Below are 13,003 nucleotides of genomic sequence, written 5' to 3'. Positions count from 1 at the left end.
AGCCTGTAGTCATAGCCGATTTCTACCCCCTGACCTCCCAAAATAATAGCACGTGCCACATCCACAATTCACCATGGGTCATTTTCACCAAGTGGATGAATCTCGGAGCGAAAACCTTACCGGATATAGAGGCTTGGGTATGTTAGTTTCTAAAAAAACATTTGTAAGAAAAAAGATGTCTGTTTCTCATTATTCTTGCTCGCGTCTCTAACGCTACGAATCCTGACACCCCCTCCACTCCAGCATTTGTTTACATACTGTATGTCTTAACTCATTTACATGTTTTGCCAAAATGTATGCAGTGTGACAATGATGATGGTTTCATTAATTCCTCTGTACGTACATTTTTCTTCCACAATGGCATCACCTACCGCATCTCTTGTCCTTGTACCTCTCCTCAAAACTTTAAGACCGAGCGTCTCATTCGATCTACTGTTTGACCCTCATTTTTTTAGAGAGAACGCCGGCCTTTATAGATCAAGCAACAAAGTTATAAAGAGTCTTCTGGATGCAATCCAGAGCATAATGAAAATTACAAAGGCTAGAAGAGCCCAGACTTGATCTAGCTAATACATGAGCTAAAATATTACAATGCCGACAAACGTGAAGAAAGGCCACGGATGAGAGGCCATTAGCCAAAGACTTGACATCCGCAAGGACAGAGCCCACCACCGAGCGATCCTTAGACAGAGACGTCAACCGCTGCACCACCGAGAGGCAATCAGACTTGAAAAGGACATCGGTAAAACCCTCCTCCCGGACTAAGCTGACAGCGCGCCGAAGAGCCATTGCTCCAGCCAACTCCGAAGAACGCACGCCCCTTAAAGGTTCAGAGCACGCAGCCACACAATTCCCCTCATGGTTGAGAATCACCACTCCAAACTGGACATGCCCAGCCCCTCACAAACAGCGGCGTCAGAGAACGCAACCACTGTACCATGCGGCGGCGGAGACCAAAGAAGGACAGAAGAAGAGGTCTCACGCCTGGGAGCGTGTACAGGTTCGACCCTCATTCAGGCTAATGTTCCTCCTCTCTTTTGCTTCAGCTGGTTCCGTTTCGAATCAAAAGGCCTGCAGGGTGACCCCGATCGCCGGACGTCCACGAGGGATCGCCGGAGTTCGTGGGGCTACGTTTTCATCCTCGGTAAAACTTGCACCACTTTCTTCTTGTCGCTATGATCCACCTAGATCCACGCTAAATATGCTGCTCATGCATTCACGCGCGCGTGGTGTGCAGTGAACAACTGCCTCCAGTACAGCGCTTACTACGGCGTGTCGACGAACCTGGTGAACTTCCTCAAGGTCCAGCTGCACTCCGGCAGCAAGGCCGCGGCGAACAGCGTCACCAACTGGCAGGGCACCGCCTCCATCACGCCGCTCGCGGCCGGCTTCCTCGCCGACTCTTTCCTCGGCAGGTACTGGACCATCACCCTCTTCCTCTTCATCTCCGTCGCGGGGTACGGCGTCGTGGCGGCGAGCGCGGTGTTCTACGCGGGGCTGTACCTGGTGGCGCTGGGCGGCGCGCTGCAGCCGGTCCTGTCGTCGTTCGGGGCCGACCAGTTCGACGCCGAGTCCGACGAGGAGGAGCGCCGGCGGCAGAGCTCCTTCTTCAACTGGTTCTACCTGTCCATCGTCGTGGGCTCGCTCGTGGGCGGCACCGTCCTGGTGTGGGTGCAGTCCGCCCACGGCTGGCGGCTCGGCTACGGCATCCCGGCGCTGCTCAGCGTGCTCGCCGTCGCTCTGTTCCTCGCCGGCACGGGCGCGTACCGCCGCCACCAGCCCCCCGGCGGCAGCCCGCTCACCAGGATCGCGCAGGTGGTGGTCGCCGCCGCCAGGAAGTGCGACGTGGAGATCCCGACCGACGCCACGCTGCTGCACGAGTGTGACGGGGACGACGGCATGTCAGTGATTCAGGGGAGCCGCCGCCTCGCGCACACTGACGAGTTCAGGTCAGTTCCCGTGCCCTGGCCGTCGTTAGCATCGCCTTCCACTTGCATCGTCTCCATCATGTGCAGTTTTTTGAGAAAGGAGCGTTCAATTTATTTTGTCTATGATTGAAGCATGCTGTGTGACTGATTGAGCAAGCTAATCAGCCAACCTGGACCAAACCTAATCTCGGTGTCATCCACTCTTCACAGTAGCTGCCCAACATTATCTTTTGTTAAAATTCAACCCATAGTAAATCTGAGCATCTTGTTTGTGCAGATTTGCTGATGAGAATTACCAAAGTATCATCTAACTGTTACATCATCTGATTAGTGAAATAAAAAATAAAAATTCATATGAATCTCCGCGTAAAATCAAATAGTGTAGGAGTTAGATGAGATATAGTTAAGTCTCGTCTAGATAAGAGTTAGCCACATTCTTATTCTTGTGAATTCACAAGATGCTCGCCACTTCCAGGAAGTGTGACGTGGAGACCCTGACCAACGTCACGCTCCTGCATGAGTGTGCCCTGACCTCTTCGAATGTCCAAACACCATGAATTTTAGCACCCACATCACACATTTGAGTATCTTTGATGCCAAAAAAATATCAGATCTTTTTTACTTCTTCCTTCGATCCACATTAATTGCCGCTGCGAGTATTTTATTTGATTTTACTGTTCACACACCGAATCATCACACTCATATCTTTTGTTGAATCGATAACCACAATAATGCAGCAAAAGTCCAAGGAAGTTGCTTCAACGGAAAAAAGACTGACTATTCTTTTAGGTGATGTTTTTGTTTTCTAGTTTCGGTCACTTTCCTTCCCTCATCGCCGTCGACCCCCTTCACCCCTTGTTGTCAAGAGGCCCACTGCCAGGGGCCTAACCACCATTTTGCCACCCGACGCGGACAGCTTCGCGCCCCCTCCCAATCCATGCCACCACCCCTACCATGTCTCCATCCCTTTACTACCTCGTTTGCACCGACCACATAATTGAATTGGACCCAGACAAAATTTGATAATTAAAGAATAGCAATTGACACAAAAGTAGATTTACAGGGTGCTAGTAGGGCATGGTCAATGTCGATTGTCGATCAAAACTTGACGCCACAAAATCTAAGAGCAACAAACCTCATGGTAAGTCATTGTAGCATGCTCATGCCGAGGAAAAAAAGCTAGAATCGGTTCTAGTCTACAACCCACAAAGACATTATTTCATCTTTGCTAATTTAAACCATTCAGATATTTTAAACCACAATTACATTTTTGAAACTTTATGTATATTTCAACTCCTAGCGTCAAGACATTTCAAGTAAGATCAATTTGGATACAATTCAAACATGTTCAAATTTCAACATTTCAATCCACATATTTCACTAAATTTATTCTAGTGTGGGGAACTGCTTAGAATAGGACCAATGAGTGTATTCGAGAAGGAGTGAAGGTTTTAGTGAGATTGATATGTTTCAGAAGAGTGATTTTTTTGTAAGTTTGGAAAAGTGAAATATGTTATGAAATTACCGAAAGGGATGAACTCACTTTTTTTTAAGTAGTGGAGTCTTACCCGGAATAAGTGAAATCCCTTTTTTTTTGAAAAACTGAAATATGTTCTGAAATAATTGAAATGGATGAGCTGAATAATTGCGAAAAAATGAAATTGATCCTATTGAAATATGTTTTTCAAATAACTGAAATGTATGGTTTGAAATAATTTAAGTGGATGTTTTCAAATAATTGAAACCAGTTTGTGAATATGTTTTTGAAAGAATTGAAATAGGATTTTTGTGATGTGTGAATATCTAAACTGAAAGTGCTACTGGTGAAATGTCAAATATTTTTATGAAATTGAAATAACAATGTGAAATATGTAAACTGAAAGTGATGTTGGTGGATTTGTGGAAGTGAAATGCCTTTTTTGTGTTTATATCAGGTTTAAGTGAGTAAAGTTATAGATTTCATAACTTCATATTTGCAAAATAGTGTTATGTTTTCTGAAATATGTTTTTAAATAATTGAAATGGATGAACTCAAAATTTTAAACTACAGAATATGTTCTCAAATAACTGAAATGGATGAACTCGATAATTGAAATCACCTTTTTTCATGTTATTGAAATAGGTTTCCTAATATAATTAAATGTATGTTTTGAAATACTCAAAATGAATGCTTTCAAATAATTGAATTGGAATCGGGTTTTGAAAAAATTGAATTGGTCTTTTGAAATTATGATTGACATCATTTTTAGAAACAAATAGCCGGTTTCTTGAACTGAGTGAAATAGTATTTGAATCTACTTGCGAAATAATTGTGTGAAATTCAAATATGTTTTTGAAAGAACTTAAATCTGGATTTTCAAATGACTAAAATGTTTTCAAATGCAGTTGAATAAGTCGGTTGAAACAGTCAAATTTAAACATGTCTGAAATGTATCTAAGATTGGTCTTGTTTTAAAGTCTTGGCGCCATGAGTTTGAATATACTACAAAGTTTGAAAAATTAAATTATGGTTTAAAAGATATGGATGATTTAAATATGTATTTAGACAATGTGTGCATATGCACCTAGGAGCCATAGCCAATTTCCGTCAATTCATATTGAAATGAAGTTTCCAATGGTCAAAGTTGGATTTTGGAAAGCATGCGCACCTTATTCATTTGAATGGAGGGAATATGTCATTGATTTTACGCGGAGATTCACATGAATGTAGATGTGGTCTCGGCAAACCCTTTAGTTATAACTATCGTTGAATATAATTGTGTGTTCAAACCTGAACAATTATGTTACAAGCATGATCAAGTTCATGGGTTATAAAAGAGTTAGCTTTACGTGATAAGAAAACTAAAATGTTAACTTGTTCTTAGACCTCATCACTTTTAAAAAAATTGCGAATAAACTTGTGGTTGGATGGTTAGGAGGACAATGGTATCGCAGCCCACCAAGGTTCTAAGACCTAGACTTTGTGGTTGCATTTTTCTGGATTCAGGCTTTCGGGCGATATGAGTTGGAGGAGACGTCCCCATGGACTACATTATTTGTGGTGACTTTGTCAATCTCAACATGATGTGCTGGTTCATTTTTTTGGAGATGCTCAAAAAGGTAGGGTGTGCGTGCATACATTCACGATTGAATGTATGTGCGTATATATAAGCATCTGTGTTTGTATTGTGTTATGAAAAAATCTAAAAAATACTTATTCTTAGGCCTTGAGTTATTTTCCCAAGCAGCGGCTGTCACCGGAAGTAAGACTTGGAGGATTTTGGCTCGAGCCCGAAATTCTGAAAATAAATTGAAAGCTGACTTTTAAGTATGCCATGTATGAGGCCTTAGTATTACATCCGTATTTAGACAAATCTAAAGACAAGTAATTTGGGATGGAGGAAGTAGTACTCTTAGCCCATGGGTGAGAATATCTTATTTATTCACTATGTACTTCCCTCTCACAATTTGGGCTAGTTTGGAACCCACATGTGGTAACTCTCTTTTACGACCAGACAATTTGGTTGGAGACACAAAGTGAAAATTTTACCGGTACCTACCAGGCGCTAGCCAATCACCCTGCGCCACCACACACCATATTCTATACCACATATATAGTAGCATTGTTTTCTCATGTTTATTAAATATTGGTATTTCAACATCCTGACCCACCACCTGATATCATCCTTCATCCACATGCATGCAATGAAGGAATGTGACATGTCCTGTCTCTCTTCTCTCATACAGTAGATCCACACTTCTATTCCTCATAATTTACCGGAAATTGGCTATGGCTCCTAGGTGCATATGCACTTATTGTCTAAATACATATTTTAAGAAATTGAAAATTTTTGAACAAAAATCCTGCGTGTATACCCGAACATTCTATGTACGTGCACAAAGTTTTCGGTGAAAAATGAGGTTTTTTGTGGCTTGTGTAAAAAAGACAATTTCTGATACTTCATTATAACTATTCACGAGGCATTTCTTTATCCTTTTTACACAAGCCACAAAAAACGTCTTTTTTCATCGAAACTTTTGGCACGCACATAGAATGTCCGGATATACCCGCAGGATTTTTGTTCTGAATTTTTCAAATTTTCAAAGTATGTATTTAGACAATGGGTGCATATGCACATGAATTGATATATAATTTTTAAACCCAATAAATCATATTTTCTTGGTCTAATTTATGGTTAAAGATGATTTTTGAGATGCGTGCATGCCTTATTCATTAGAATGGAGGGAGTAGGAATTAGACGTGCAATAGCTCACGGTGTGCAAAACCGAACCGGAAACCAAAACAAACCCAAAAAAGCCAAACCGAACCGACATTTCAGTTTTTTCAGGTTTTGGTTTCAGTTTTAGTTTTAAATTATGAAAACCATTTGCATTCCGGTTTTTTCGGTTAGCAACGGAAAACCATTAGGTTAAACCGAATTAACCAAAAATTGAGGTTTTTTGGGTTCAAAAGCGTAATGGGCTGCTATAGTACAATACTTTCTAGCCCATTTAGTGCTTGGATTTATGTGATCCAATGTTCCTTCTTTATCCTTTTCTAATTGTTTTCTACTCATTTATGATATACATGATCTATTTACACGTGAAAAAGTTATGGATTGACTCAAATATCTGCGTCAATTTTGGTTAATTTGGTTATTACCGAACCAAGCCGAAAGTAATGCGTTTGTTTACAAAGTATTTTTGCAGTTTTCAGGAAATACTGTGGTTTGTAAAAAAAACTTTGGTATTACATGAAACAAAAACAGAAGTTTCATAAACTGTAGTATGCCAAAAACTGTGTTTTTTTGCAGTATCTAAAAAAGTGGTCCAGTCCTCTTTTTTCTAAACAGAAGTGAGAGAAGTCATTGAAGATAGCGCACTTGACGTTCACGTTGAGATAAGATCAGATGCATGAGATCACTACTATTTTGCCTCTTTCCGTTCTATTGTTAGCGAATCTTATTCTATCCCCTAATTAATCCATAGCATCCTACAAAATCTATGGGAGAACGCGAGAGAGCCAGAGTGAGGGAGAGGGCCCTCTGTTTTGTGGGGTCACATTGCCACATCAGCATGGACTAGTCAAAACCACGTCTAGTCAGCACCAATACTTGGTCAGCCGAGAGAAGGGATGATTTTTGTCCGGTTTCGTTAGTGCGGGATGCACTCTGCCCGGTTTTGAAGTTGAGGGACGAAAAGTAAACTCCATGAAGAGTTGAGGGACGAAAAGTATACTTTAAAAAAAAATTAATCGGTTGCACCGGTCGGTTGTTATCCATTATTCAGGTTCTTGGACAAGGCGGCGGTGGAGACGGCGGGCGACAGGGTGCGGCCGGCGAGCCCGTGGTGGCTGTGCACGGTGACTCAGGTGGAGGAGACCAAGTGTGTGTTGCGGCTGCTGCCGGTGTGGGCGTGCGGCATCATCTTTGCGGCTGCCTACACGCGGATCAGCACCACCTTCATCCTTCAGGGGGACACGCTGGACCCGCGCGCCGGCCGTTTTCGCGCGCCCACCGCCGTGCTCACCGTCTTCGACACAGTCAGCGTCATGCTCTGGGTGCCGCTCTACGACCGCGCCGTCGTCCCGCTCGCGCGCCGCCTCACGGGCCACCGCCGCGGGTTCACGCAGCTGGTGCGCATGGGCGTGGGCTTCGTCATCCTCACGATCGCCATGCTCGCCGCTGGCACGCTCGAGGTCGCACGGCGACGGGTCGTCGCGCGTCACGGCACCTACACCGGCGCTGACGGCGCGGAGTACGTGCCGATAGGTGCCCCAGTACGTGGTGGTAGGGGCCGCAGAGGTGTTCACGTTCATCGGGCAGATGGAGTTCTTTTATGACCAGGCGCCGGATGCCATGCGGAGCGTTTGCTCGGGGCTCTCCAGCGCTGCGTTTGCGCTGGGCAACTACGCGAGCTCGACACTTGTGGCCATCGTGGTGCACGTGACAACGAGGGACGGACGCCCCGGGTGGATTCCCGACGACATCAACGACGGACACCTAGACTACTTCTTCTGGCTGCTCGCCATGCTCTGCACCGGCAACTTCGGCGCGTACCTGCTCGTCGCACGGTGGTATACTTACAAGAAGACCGCTGACTGAACCTGGCGATCACCGTGCCGTAAGTGCTAGGGTAGTTCTCTAGTGCAATAAACTTGTAATTGGGAAAGCTACCTGTGTTGCCGCAAATCTTGAAGGAACTCTGCCTCTAGAAGATTAAGAATAGTTGATCTAGAAAAACATTGGATGGTTAGAGAGACCGTGGTATCCCCAGTTCATCAGGGTTCAAACCCTAGTGCTCGCATTTATTTCTGGATTTATTTCAGGATTTTCGGCGATGTGCATTCAGTGGGAGAAGACGTTTCGATCAACGACGAGGTGACTTCGTAAATTTCAAAATGATATGCCGGCTCAGTCTTTCGAAGATGATTATAGTGGTAGGATGTGCGTGTGTGCGTTCATAAGGATTAAGTGTATGCACGTGTATATGAGCGTTTGCGTTTATACTGTGTTCAACAAAAAAGATCGTCAGTTGTCTAAAAAAATTCAGGTTTCAACACTGACTCCTCTTGGACGCCCGCAGGCGTCGGGTAGGCGCGGCAGCAATGCCTAAAAGCAAGGGAAATGGGCCGGCCAACTCTGGCGCGAGCATGCTTTTTACTCTTTAATCTTTTAGTTGGTTTTTCTCTGAAAAGAGTTTTTGTTGCGAATCTTTATGTTTTAAACCCTTTTTAAAAATCAGTGCAAGTTTAAAAATATTCAGTGTGTACTGTAAAATTGTTCATTGTATATTAAAACAGTTCACTATATATGAAAAAATATTCAGTGTATATTAAAAAATGTTGAAAGTATATTCGAACTTTTTTGGCGTGTATTATGCTTATTTTACAATATATTACAAAAGTATTTAATGTTTATTCGAAAAAGGCCATCATATATTAAAGAATTGTTCACTGTGCATTAAAAAATTGTTCGCCATGTATTTAAAAATAAAAAATAGAAAAAAAACCCACAACAAAGCAAGAAAATCTGAAAACCCCATATAAAGAACCGGAAAGAAAAACAAAAAAAGCTAACAGAAACGAAAAGAAAAAAACTGCAGCGAACGAACAACCACCCGTACGACTAAACTGGGCCTGTCCACCTCCCTTGCACAGGTGTAGAAATCGATGGGCTGGGTGGTCTAAACGAATCACGCTCCGGAAGCTTTCAACCTGCCCAACATAGTGGGCCGTGGACAAACACACCCGGCCTGCACTGGTCGCACGACGCGGGCTGCAAAGAAATCAGTTGAACATAAACATATTACACCTAAAAAAACATAAACATATATTCCCCTAAAAAAACATAAACATATATACCCCTATAAAGGGCATACAGATAGGATCTGTATTCTTCTAAAAAAATATAAGATCTGTATTATATATTTTTGAAAAGAAAAAAGATGGGAGGACTGCTATGATTATTAGAGATCATTGATATGAAAACTGTCATGGGATGCCCGTAATATTGCCAGGAATTCGCTTGCTCTTGTGTCAGGTCGCCGTGTTTGGATTTCTGAAGCCTTCAAGCTATGTAAACACATCAATCAGTGATTAATAAAGTCTGATGGTATTTTGCTCGAAAAAGAGAGAAAAAAGATGGGATCTTTTTACCACATGCCATACATGGTTAGCAACCTTCACTTCTTCTGTCACAAAACGGCGCATCATGTAGTTGGTTCATCTCGGCAGATACTTATATATGTGAAAAAGCTGAGATGGAAGAGAAAATGTTTCTCTTATTTCGTTTGTAGCAGTTTTTAGAGCATGTTTCATTTGATTGCCATTTTGACCCCCCAATATGTCTACCTCAAGGTTGTGCCCACGGACATGCTGCGAAAACCTCATTTGTCCGCATATATGATTGGTGGGGATGGAAATAGAGAGAAGATAAAGAAAAACAATAGAGAGAAAGTGGTCGGGGTGGGCTGGGTCTGACATGACGGGCTGTCCGGATGTCCCCATTTCCTAACTGTATATGAGATGGGTTTGGGTGTTTGCAGACAGCCCGAACATATGTGGACGACTTGGGGGCCTCAGTTCGAGAGCCTTTCTTTTATCAGGGAACTGTTAGGCCCGTTACATGAGTTTTAAGTCTTTTGGCGATGATTTGTGTGGTCCTCAATGACAGTCTACATGTGGTCATATGTTTCTTCCCTGGCGCGACGATGCTCTACCGGGCAACGCTACGTAAGGAGGCAGAGCTATGTTTTCCTTGTATGTTTGGTGCAACTGCTATTGTGTTGAATTTATGTTTGTGTCCTCGTAGAATCGATCTTTTTGATTTGTTGAGTTTTCAACAATATGTCTTGATGCCTTTTTGGTTTGATTTTTTGTGAATTAGAATCTTTCTTCAGCAATATGACAAAGTTCTCGTGTCGACAACATGCACTTCTAGGAGATCATCCCTAGCCCAAGTATGTTAATCTCTGACCACTTTCAATCTTTATAGGTTAGTGATTCAAGGGGTTCTCTCGAGCTCTATCAGTAATCAAGTCTATGCAAGTGTGGTCAGCGCTCTGATCCAATTGTGGATTCTTTATTGAAGCCTTGGAAGGATTTTGTCTTCAAAAAAATATTACAGCCGAGAAGCTGTTTCTGAGGGATTTGATTGTAATTGCTAGTTTTACAATAAATGCATGTGCTTTAAAAAACCTGGAGATTCAAGTTAGAATTACAATACTCGAAACACATGATTGTCGGATCTTCTTAAATCTCAGTCCTAGATCAAGTAAGTGAAGGATATGATTTTGGTACTGCTTCCTCCTTTCTGGTTTGTTAGGCCTATCCAAAATAAAATGTCAGCAACCAAGATAGATCACGATCGGGGGAACAAATTTCGTAGTTTTCATAACTGCCCAATTAGTATGCTTGTATCGCCAAAAATCGCAGTGCATGCATGCATGGGCACTAAATGATTAGAAACACTTACATGCATTGACCAGCTTTCTTTTAACCATTGGCGAATTAATATACCTCAAAAATCTAATCATTTGACCGAGATGAATAAAAGTGAGAATAACAAATAAGGAGAAAAAAAATGTAAGATCGATAAACCCTGCAAACTTACAAGAGGGGGTACAAGTAAATGGTGCACTAAAATGGCCTCAATAAGTTTAAGTACCAAAAGGGAAATATTGCATCGCATTGCTACTGTCTTATGCGTCCAATTGTGATCCAAGAGCTTTGCTTACTGTGACACTGCAATGGAATGGTAGAGGTCAGATGGATTCCATAAAAATAAATTGCTTACCTCGGTGGCACCAACGGATAACTATTAACTAACAAATGCATGCATGGTTGGGTCCTTTTCGAGGCATACGATTGGTTGCATAGTTAATCTTCGAGCGTCACTAGTGACGGCATTGTGATTGTTGCTACTAGCCTTAGTTTATTTACACTAGAGAAGGATCAGTTACGTGTTTATGAATTACAAATAGTCATGCTGGCAAGAATTACACAGTTTAAATTATACCCTGGAAGCGACCGGGTCGATTTCGTCCTGCCTCCTAAACACTAAACATGGTGACCAAAATAGTAGACTTTTTCTTTACTAAATATACAAGTTTACACATGTTATTCTTGCCAATACGAATACATTGCATATAAAAATGACAGCTCGCCTTGCATAGATATTATTTTAGAGCCTCGCATAGACAATTCTTTTTGCACAATATGTGTTTGGTTTGCTCAAGATAATCTTGTTCTTTAGTTCAATAAAAACCATGGATGAAAATAATGTTACGTCGATCGATCGCTATCTACATGGTAAAACAATGTGCGTCATATATAACTAATTACCCGTCAACCCTCTCCGACTGATGGTGAGGGATTTCATCTTTAAGAATTGATGTTGTTATACCGGGACAGATGTCTTCTGAAAGGATGCTCATTGCATTTAATTTTATCCATCATATTCAGTACAAAAAGAAACCCCAATACAACTCAATGTGCTTAAAGTACAAGCTTCATTTGTCTAAAGTCTATGATCCAGTGGACTAGATTTTTCTTTAAAATGTATTTCTCAACCCGAGTTTCACATCGAAGTGGATTTTTGGATTATGGGGTGTATTAGCTGAGTGCACTACTTGGCGAAGTTCAACTGGAATTTTCTACAATAGTTCCTTCTTCCAAATTACAATAAGGTGATCCATTGTCTCCATTTTTATCCCTTTTAGCAGCATGATGTCGTTTTTTGTTTAGTGCACTGTGTTGTTCAGATTACTAGTTTGGAACTGGTGCAAAGTTTGCTTAAATGCATTTGAGATTTCACATACGCTCTTTAGAGATGACTACGCATTTTCCTAGAGCCAATGTGGATCAAGCTGCCATCATCAAGGATGTCCCGAATACATATATCAGAAAGCCATGTGGCAACTTATCAACCCTTGTAAGTACTCCATCATGTTCGGTGACTGTTGCCCAGGTTTTTTAAAAAGGACATAAAGAGGTGTTGGGCCTTTATTAATGTACTTTTGCCCTAAATACCATGGGCTACTTGTTGCTCAAGAAATAATGAATAAGGGTGGATTTTAAAAACTGATGCTAAATTGAGCAAAAAACAGGGGGGACTCATCTTCTGGTGACAAAATGGTTTTAGTGAAAGTTGTGGCTCAGGCACCATACCCCAAGTGATGCACCACCTATGTGATGGATGTGTTTAACTTACCAAAGAAGACACAATAATATTGGTGGGTTGTGGAAAACGGGGAACACAAGGTGATCTGACCAAAGTCCGAATGAAGCCTATGGTTTTGAAACATGGGACTATTCAACTTGGTACATGTAAGAAGAGCTTGGCTATTGCTAGATCTCCCTAGTAGGTATGTGGGCATGTTCTTCGATCAAACCATTATCTCCTCCCTCCCAACCAAGGTAACTTAATGGGTACTATTTTTACCAGCCATTCCTCTACATTTGGAAAAGACCTGAGTGATTTTTTTTGAAACAAAGGAAATGAGATGAGTACGGTCTTGAATCGGTAATGCTACAGTCGCGGAAAAGCGGTTATAGTATTGCATGTAAGCACCCCCCCCCCCACCTGAATTTTACA

The 13,003-nt window shown here is 42.1% G+C and overlaps 1 pseudogene; it reads left to right on the top strand.

Moving 5' to 3' along the window:
- Nucleotides 1–738: 738 nt before the first annotated feature.
- Nucleotides 739–8,187, top strand: LOC123062815 (protein NRT1/ PTR FAMILY 8.1-like; annotated as a pseudogene).
- The last annotated feature ends 4,816 nt before the right edge of the window (nt 8,188–13,003 follow it).

The sequence above is a fragment of the Triticum aestivum genome, chromosome 3A, assembly GCF_018294505.1.
Source record: "Triticum aestivum cultivar Chinese Spring chromosome 3A, IWGSC CS RefSeq v2.1, whole genome shotgun sequence".
Taxonomy (NCBI): domain Eukaryota; kingdom Viridiplantae; phylum Streptophyta; class Magnoliopsida; order Poales; family Poaceae; genus Triticum; species Triticum aestivum.
Note: the sequence above shows the minus strand (reverse complement) of the source record. Positions and strands in the feature narration are given on the sequence as shown.